The sequence below is a fragment of the Lycium barbarum genome, chromosome 7 (assembly GCF_019175385.1).
Source record: "Lycium barbarum isolate Lr01 chromosome 7, ASM1917538v2, whole genome shotgun sequence".
NCBI lineage: Eukaryota > Viridiplantae > Streptophyta > Magnoliopsida > Solanales > Solanaceae > Lycium > Lycium barbarum.
Genome location: NC_083343.1, coordinates 107,078,492 through 107,088,239, shown reverse-complemented (window position 1 = coordinate 107,088,239; position 9,748 = coordinate 107,078,492). Strand labels below are relative to the sequence as shown.

General features: G+C 33.9%; 2 pseudogenes; both read right to left on the bottom strand.

The window, feature by feature from the left end:
- Nucleotides 1-3,107: 3,107 nt before the first annotated feature.
- LOC132602388 (UPF0481 protein At3g47200-like) lies at nucleotides 3,108-3,818 on the bottom strand (annotated as a pseudogene).
- LOC132602387 (UPF0481 protein At3g47200-like) lies at nucleotides 3,819-4,563 on the bottom strand (annotated as a pseudogene).
- Between the last annotated feature and the right edge of the window lie 5,185 nt (nucleotides 4,564-9,748).

The window sequence follows — 9,748 nt, the reverse complement described above, 5'->3', positions numbered from 1 at the left end:
ATGGAGTTGGGTTTGATATGCCTATGTTGGTATTGATTGATTGATTATGTGGGCTTGTCGCCGTTATTTACACATTGTGAAGGTGTAGTTGTATTCATAGTGTGGCAATTCGGGATGGATTTCTATTAGTTTGGTTGATGGTGGCTTGTTTCCTTGTTATTGTGATTAGACTTATTACCTAAATTGTTGTGTTGTGCTACGAGTTGTAGTAAATTCTCTCTTATTGTGGCACATATCATCGGAGAAAGAAAGGATAATGAGTTTAAACTTGAATCGTGATTTATATACTTATGATAGTACATAGATGAAAACTTGATGTATGATTTACTGTTGATTATAATATATAGAAAAATGGAGCATCTTGGTGATACAAGACTTAGTTGTGAGTCGTACTTTCTATATGTGGAAGTAAAGAGGGACATAAACTCTTATGTTTGGTGAGACGGTTTGTATAATCCATTTCATGGTTGAGTTGATCTAAGTCTTGATATGACTTATGGCTTTGTGACTCATACCTTCACTATTGCTTTACTGGTTTCCATTAGTTTACCATGTTTACACTCATTTATGCATTCATACACTCATATATGATGGAAATGGTTCGATAACGATTCATGAAAGACTTGTGGCATGATACCTTGTGTGTGATATTGATATTGCTAATTGTTCATAGTCCATACATACTAAAGAACTGCAATACATGGAGACATACATTGTAATGTGAAATTAGTGAAGAAGTTAATATAATCTTCTTGTTGAACTTGTGATATTATTTGATGACAATTGTGGTGAGAAGTTAATATGATCTTCTAGATGAAAATGATATACTACTTGACAATCGATCATAGAAAGTAATGTGACAATATATATATATATATATATATATATATATATATATATATATATATATATATATGAAAAAACACATTTGACCGAGGTTAAGGATGTGGCCTAGTTGTGAGCTCGTGATTCGAGGTTTGTTCCAAAACGAGTGGTACATGGACAACATAGGTCCCCTGCAGATCATGACTATTGGGCAAAGACACCAAAACATGTGTGTACACGAGTGATGAGTGACTAAGGAGTGAGGTATTTGGCCAGTGCATTGCATTGCATGCACTTCATCATATTTTGCATTGTACATCATTACATTTTATTCTGCATTATGATATGCTCGTTTGGTTATAATTTTGGTATGCATGTTGAATGTCTATTGTGATATAAATATAATAATTGACTGAGTTAAATTGTGGATTAGTGACTCTACCAAGGGATGGAACTTGGACTTTTGATTATCAGGTGAGATTTTTTAGACTTGACAGACTTGTGGTTTAAAAGCTTCATCTTAGGCTGTGACTCGATTATGGGATATTCTGTGACTTAGATTTGAGTATTAAGTGCTTATCTTTTTATCTTGTTGATTTTATGCTTATATACGTGAACTAATCTTAGCTGGCCTATGATGCTCACCGGTACATAGTGTTTGTACTGATACTACCTTGCTGCACCCTTTTCGAGTGCAGATCGTGTTCCAGAGATTTCATCCAGACTACATCTCTAGCTTGAAACTAGTTTGTTCGATCAGATCCGAAGGTGAGCTTCTACCCATGCCATGCCATATGAAGATCTCTCTTTCCAAATGTCTACTTAAAATTTCAGACATTATTTATTATTATATTTGGCATATATTTCATTCTTTCGACATTGTTGGTTAGAGTGCTTGTATGATGACTTTCAGATTTTTGGGGTGTAGTAGTTAAGACTTCCGCACTTATATTATTTATTATTTATGACGTGGTCAGACTATTTATTCATTCACTTATTTATTGATTGTTAGAGTATAAATGATTAAAGAAGTTAAAATTGGCTAGTGATTAATGGGTTAACGGGTAAGGGTTCACCTGCTAGTGATGATAAGGTAGGTTCCCGCACGATCGGTAATTTGAGTCGTGACAGATGGAAAGGTATTTCCACGTACTATAACTTTCATTCAGGAACCTTTTCTAAATTTTTAACTAATCAAGGGGCTACGGTTGCCCGAAGTAGGCCCCTCGGCCACTTTTGCAAAAATGTGAAACCTTTTAAGTTTTGTTTTACTTTCTTAATACGAGTTGTAACTTAGTCTAAGAAAATGATATATTACAGTCAAATCCGCAGGGGGAACAAGTGGGGAACCTGGATCTTAGGGGGAATTTCATTTATGGGTTTGTTATTATCAAAAAGGAGAAAATTGATAAGTTACGCCATTTTGTTCTTTGATGATTTTACAAACACTTGAGGGGCCAGGTACTCGATCAGGCCCCTGAATGTGGTACAGTCAACAAGATATAGCTGTAAAGCTGCGGTACCGTTAATGTGCCGATTGGCAGAACTACAGCAGCCTTGCAGTTTGTTAGAGGCCAAACTTGCAGCTAAAGGTCAATACCAAAAGATGAAATTTCCCTATCCATGGTCACATGCTTCTCACATGCTCCCCAATATATATATACAACATGTTACAATGCTTAACCTAACACTTGCAATATCAGAAAACCACATTCTCAAAGTGTAGCCTCCACTGCTTGTTTTGTTTTATCAAGAACAAAGCTTCATCAAACTCAACGGATCAGATCCCAACAACTGAAGATGTCTTAAGTCCTAGGTTTGTTAAGTCTTTGTCATTTGCTCTTCGTTTGTAATCCTACTCTAATTTCGAGAAGTGTCATTGTAGGAAGGTTTCAACCTTTGCTATTTTGGTTTCTTGGCTCTAGTTAGTCAAGGTGTGTTTGAGTGCTTGGCTAGAGTTAGTCAAGGTTGGGTTGGTTTCTTGGCTAGAGTTAGTCAAGGGTTGTAGCTTATAATAGAGTTATTGTAAGGGGTGATGAATTGAGAGGTTAATTCCTAGGTTGCAAAAGGTTGTAATCTTTAAGTTGCTCAGTTAGTGAAGTTTAAATCCCACTCCACTGGGTCGTGATTTTTAATCTCTTGAGCAAGGATTTTTTCACATAAATATCTTGTCTTATTTACTTTCTGTTTGTGTACTTTAGGGAATAGATAGAGAACCTGGTTCTCTATACTGTTTGGTGGATGCTTAGTTTCTATCAAAACAAATCAACAATGTCATACAACTAAGGCAACTTCTTAAGTGTTCTTATCAAAGATAGAACTGTCTGTGTAAGTGTGAGTAAGAGGAGTATAATGGCTGCCACAGTTGAAATTCCTGCCCAAGGACTTTTAAAGTAATTGTGCCTCAAATTTGCCTTCATTCTGTTTCATGGTTTTTCACAATGTTGAACTGCTTTTCTGCATTCTTCTTTATAATAAAAGTTATTTGAAACCATGACCTTTTCCCAATTTTGTTGAAGAGTCTAGCCACTTCTTTGTCCTCTCCTATCTCGTTCTTGATGATTCCTTTCGGGCAAAGCAAACTCACATCTTTGTCTGAGTCGATAAGATAATCTACGAAAGCTATATAATCACAGAAATATGCAAGACTTACATCACACGACTGTTGCTCGTAAGCAATAAGATTACGCAGGCTCATCAAAGACTTCAAAACAAGGGATTTTCATTGATCCATTTTCAAACTTAATATCGAATAAACTTGTACTATCTCCAAAGTTGTCTTCATCCAACCATGTATAAGTATATCCGACTCTTTCAAAGCTAACTCCAGCTTCGGAAAGCTCTGTTGCATTGGGCATGACCTTATGACACGCTATGTGGTCCTTATTACTTGGCATGTCCTTAGTCCTAATTATTCGTAAAGGGATCCCATATAAACTTTTACTGGAGTTTTCTGATGCCATGCTAGGATTCTCGGTTAGGCTAGTTTTCATTTATGAAGTTTGGCATGACATGTGTACTGCATGAAGTAAATGTTTGATATTTTTTTCATTACCTTCAGTCTCTAGAAAGGATGCATTGGTCATATTCGGTTTTCGAACAAAGTAGAGCATCACTAACTTTGTGAATGATATTTCAACGTCCTTAGCCATGTCATGAAGCTTGGTGAGGACGAAGAAAGGAAGTTGGTTTTCTAGTAACAATAAGTCTCGATGTACTTGATTAACTATACAGCCAGTCTTGATAATCTTGTCTTCTCATTTTGGCCTCATTTCACAACGCTCTCGAATATCCTCAACCACGAAGCAACCATCAAGCAACAACATTTGTGAAAAAATTACAAGAATATCACTATCAAGGTCCCGTATATCAGCATAACACTTAAGTGCACCATCTTTTAGTTTATCTATTTCACTAATGCAACATTCCACATCCATCTCCCTTTTCTGTTTGAGAAACCGTTGTAGGGACCACAATTTGTACTTTTCCATCTAGCCAAGTTCATGATTGTGTTTATGATAAGGACCATTGGAGATCAATTTTGGCTGGATTTGATTCACTCAGCCCCACAGTCACTTTGAATATAGTGGTAGATTCGATAGATGAGTTGGACAAATTCTCAAATCTTTCATTAAAGATTTGATTTACCGATTTATTTGTTTGCAACCCTGTTGGACCTTGACCATTTGTTTCCTTTATCTTGATTAAATGATCCATTTTTCTCCCTTCATCTATCTGTAATTAATGGAAAAGAGTCACAGTCTTTTGCAATATAAAGAGTTTCAAGCTAAATTATAAAAATTTGGGGGTGAAACTGGTTAAAAAAGAAATATAAGTGAAACTTTTTTAAAACAATAGGTTAGAGAGAAATATAGTTTGTTTCCGTAGTATTGATTTAACAAAGAAATTTTAAAACGTTTATTAGAAGCACTATGCAATAAGCAAGAAATTACATATTCTTTAATGGAGTACTCATTATTTTGTTTCCTTTTGATTGCTTCGGATCCTACGTTATACATAATTTAAATTCGGATCGAGAAATGAAAAATGTTATCATAGTGTTATGTGATAAAAGAATGCACGCCAAAATTAAAATGTAAGTTTTATAAAATAGTTAATTATAAGACTAGTAATGTTATATGGAAGTGAATTTTAAGATCGTTAAAATTCAGCACATCCACAAGATGAATATTGTATAGATGCATATGTTAATATCTTGTGGTCCTACAAAACTTGGCAAGATTAAAAACGGTCTCCAGGAAGTACCAGCACCACACATAGAGGATAAAATGAGATCAAGGACACCTGAGATGGTTTGGTCTTGTCCTATGCCGACCTAAAAATGCACTGGTCATAGGTGTATAATCACGGATCCGTCTCCCCTCCAGTAGCTGATCCTTCCATTTTCTCCAATGGGTCATTAAAATTCTTACACGTGTCCCTTAAATAAATAAATGGCCCCGATCTATTTAATTAACTCAAACCTTCTAACCATGGTAAAAGTATTCTCTCTCCTCCCTACTGTCACAAGAACCCACTTCCCCACCAAATCCTTCACGATCTGCAACTAATAAGAAATTCGAACGCCTAACCAAATCAAAGTAGTGACTTTCTTGAGAAGGTGATAAAGATGAAGATTAAAGTGATTTGTAAAATTAATTAGTTGTTGAAGTTTCTTCCATGGAATGTCTATACGGAAGGTGTGGAAAAATTGAAATCATCGCCGTCAATGGCAGACCCGGCCACCCCCCGGAGAAACTCTTTACAAACAGAGCTAAAAAAAAAAAAACATAAGTTTTAATTACAAATCCATTTAGTGGGTTACAGAAGTTCAAACTTGTTTGGTGTATTTAACAATGTATCCCATATCTTTCAACTGGATTTAATTTATCATCTTAAGGTTTTCTAATTCACAACAAAAAATTGATTGAGATTTAAATTTTTTACTATTTTTTTTTTTTTTTCAATCTATACAATTTCTGTCCCAAGTGTACATTTGGATTGTTCGTTTCTTGCTGTTTGTTGGACATTAATTTTTGGGCTCCCATGTGTGGGTCGCCAAAAGAAATAAAATAAAATAAAAGGAAGAAAAAACACAACCTTTGCCAATGGGTGTGTCACTTAATATATTAACAAGAATAAGTCTTGTTTAAAAGTAATGCTTCCCTCTGTTCTAAAGAGCAGTTTCTTCATCCAAGTTCCAACATAAAAATACAAAGAAAAAACTCTCTTCGAATTCTTTGTCAGAGATCCATGAGAAGAACGAGATCTTCTCTGAAATATGGAGCAATTTTTGTAATTGATACGATAATAGACTATGAATCTTATAGCGTAGTTTGTGTTTATAACATGTGATTACGTTATCGACTAGTGAAACAAATATTGGAGAATCCTGAATAAATTATGTGTTCTTGTGGATTGTTGTATTTTCCTTCATTGGCATCAAAGCTTAGGGTTGTATTTCTTTTCTAGTTATTTTCGTAATAGCAAAGGCTCAAATATGTTCCTGAACTATACGAAATTGCACATATTTGCCTGTCATTAAAAGGTTGGTGCAAAGATGCCCCTAACGTTTTTTTTTTTTGGCTATACATGCCCTTGAGTTAACGGAAAATATTGGAGGGCATATTTGTTCAGTTTCACATAGTATAGGGGCATATTTGATCCATTGAAATTGCTGAATATTATGACACAAAATATCATTGCATTCCAAAACATAAAAACACATTTGTAATTACAATCCATCCACCATTGCATTACATCAAAATTATACAACTAAAAGAGCAGATGCAATTACAAACATCTTTTTAAAGACTATTTTCACAAACAAGAGCACCATTTCCCCTTTTCAAAAGATTTTTTTTACTAATGATACTACCATTTTTATTTTTCAATTTGTTGATGATCTAGATAGTTCTTTCTGGATATTTTTCGTCTTTTCAGTCCCAATATCTACACGATAATGGATGCAACAATTGCCGCAATAAAACATAAACATAAAAAAGAAGATAACTTACATTAGACTTATGATACGTGAAAAAATGTCTCCCGCAGTGCTCAAAATTTTGATAATAATAATAGAAAGAGTATCACATTTTAAGCATACGGTCTCTTACATAACATTCAATGTGGTTTGACCCTTTCACGAATTTCACGCATAACCAAAATTTAGTAAAATTATTTTAAGTCCATAAGTGAGTTGGAGTGTAGTAACTCCACATCCACAAACCCTTCCACAACTCCACATCCACAAACCCTTCCACAGCTATTTGAAGAACTCGAAGCTTCCGACATTTCATAAACAAGTGAAAGAATAAGAGAGAAAAGTGAGGGGTTGTACGATAAGTGTGGAGTTTCAAAATGCAGTTGCAATAAATCATTGGCTAGCATAAAGTGCACTACAAAAAAATCGGAGAACTATTTGTGCCATAATATTCAGGAATTTCAATGGATCAAATATGCCCCTATACTATGCGAAACTAAACAAATATGCCCTCCAATATTTTCTGTTAACTCAAGGGCATGTATAGCCAAATAAACAAAAACGTTAGGTGCATCTTTGCACCAACATTTAACGACGGGCAAATACATGCAATTTCGTATAGTTCAGGGACATATTTGAGCCTTTGCCGTTTTCGTTATCATATGTTCTGCGTTTTTTATAATATGAAAAAAGATGGAAGTGACAAACAAAACAGTTGGGGGAACGTAGTACCTAATTGCACTCCTGCGACATCGTTTTTTTTTCTATGGTTAAAACCTTAATGAAATTTAAGATTCCTCCCAAACAAGAGTATGTGGGATTTAGATTATCTGAGTGCACTAATTTTGCACGAGAAGAGTCCGACTGTGAAACGATATTTGACAAAATTAGAAGAAGGCACTAAAAGTCAAAGTAAAAAATCTGGCGAAAGTAAAAATGTCTACTTGTAATAGAGAGAAAGTGATTCTCTGTGGCATTGTTTCTCCAGTGCCACGTATGTGGAGTGATTTTTTTTTTTTATTACCAAACAAAGTATTGTTATGGTAGTGATTTCTTTTATAATTTTTTCAAGTTAATGTGGGATCATTCCCTATCATTTTTATTTCTTGTGAAGAACAAAATGGGTGAAAACTCATGTGAATTATATGTAGAAGAAAAGACAAAATATGGAGATCAAGATTTTTTCTAATTTTGCATGTTCCAGTATTTGAAAGGAACTCTATTCAAGAGTATCAATATATATATATATATATATATATATATATATATATATATATATATATATTTTGCATAAAACGTTTGGTGGATAAAATTCTTGTATATGTTACAGGAAATTGACTGACATCATATAAAAGTTTGTCAGTACTAGTTTATAAGTGTGAATTTATGGGCAGTTCAAATTTTTCTGTATGTGTTACAGACTAAGTAATTCAAGGTGCACTTATTTTGTGTAATTGTTTGTGACATTTTATTTGCATAAGCCCGCACACTTGTGTTCTTGTTGAAATTTAAGTTTAATGTTTTATGCTATTATATTTTTATTTTTTATAGAATTACTGAATTTATTTAGTCTTGAATTTAAGTAATTTAAGATAATTGTTCCTTAAATAATTGATTATGTTAGATTCATTGAATATTAGAATTTGGATGATGATTGGGAACATAGTGAACTTTCGATTCCGAATCTAATGTGAAATAAATTTTAATATAATGACTTATTTTTATGGATTAACATATGTATGAATTTTAGGCTCTAAAAATGTGCATAGATGTCTCAAATAGTTTATACTTTGTTATTAATATATTTCAACTGCTACAAGAATATTAGTCTCCGAGCTTAACATAAGTGAAACGCTGAACGGTGACGTAATATCCGGTATGGCCTAGAATAGAGCAAAAGACTCTTAAGGCTTTAGATATGTCTATGATGCCTCATAATGTATCTTGTTTGTATTTTGTCACATACGAGTTAATTATGGTGTTGGTTACCCCTATGATGGTTTTAATATACTGGATATTATTTATAATTTCAGTAAGAATATTTATTTGTGCTTATTTGCGTCAAGTGCTGATGCAAATATACGGCATGCTAGACTTGACCATAGTGGTTAACAACGAAAGAGTTGTTTAGCAAAACAAGGTTTACTTGGTGCTATAGATAAAGTAGATTTATCTACTTACTAATATTGTCTAGCTAACAAATAAATGAAAACTATTTGGAAAATTTAAGGAGCCGATACTCCATTACGATTAATCCTTTAAAGTTATGGATAGATGACAACCGAGGAAAATTACTTCCAAGGGGAAGGAATTGTATTTATTCATGATACGCTTTACAGTCCAAAGTGTAGTATGTTCATAAGTGAAGGTCTACAACACTGTAACTGAATTTGGATCATGTGATGGATTATTTTTCTAAGTAGAGTGAGATAGGTCATGTCTTATCTCTTTATGAAACTACAGACCGAATTGCTTCTGTTGTATATATTCTAATGGATTTAGGTGGATTCAGTTGGTGATAAAGGATATGTTCTTACCACACCAATATAAACCATCAAAACAGAATTCATTTAGTATTGTTGGTCCCAGTGGGAGTAACTAATTAATTGATAATCAGTTTGTCAATCTCAACCTCGACGCACGAGTCATCCTTGCATTCTCCATCATCGATTTGATATTGAAGGAGAAGCATATATAGTTACTCCACTTGATGAAAAGAGCCACATAGTGTAATGTATGTTCTTACATACCACTAAGAATAAATAGTTACAACAATGAAAATTGAAATGGTGTCTGTGAAATCAAACCAAGTGAAGTTAATTGACATTTTGGATCTTAAAGTTATTGAGAACAAAGGGTTCTCAAACTCAAGCATAAGGCTTGAAGCGTCATGTATTGTTGGCCCATAAATACTTCTATTTCTAGAGGCGAAATCTCGAG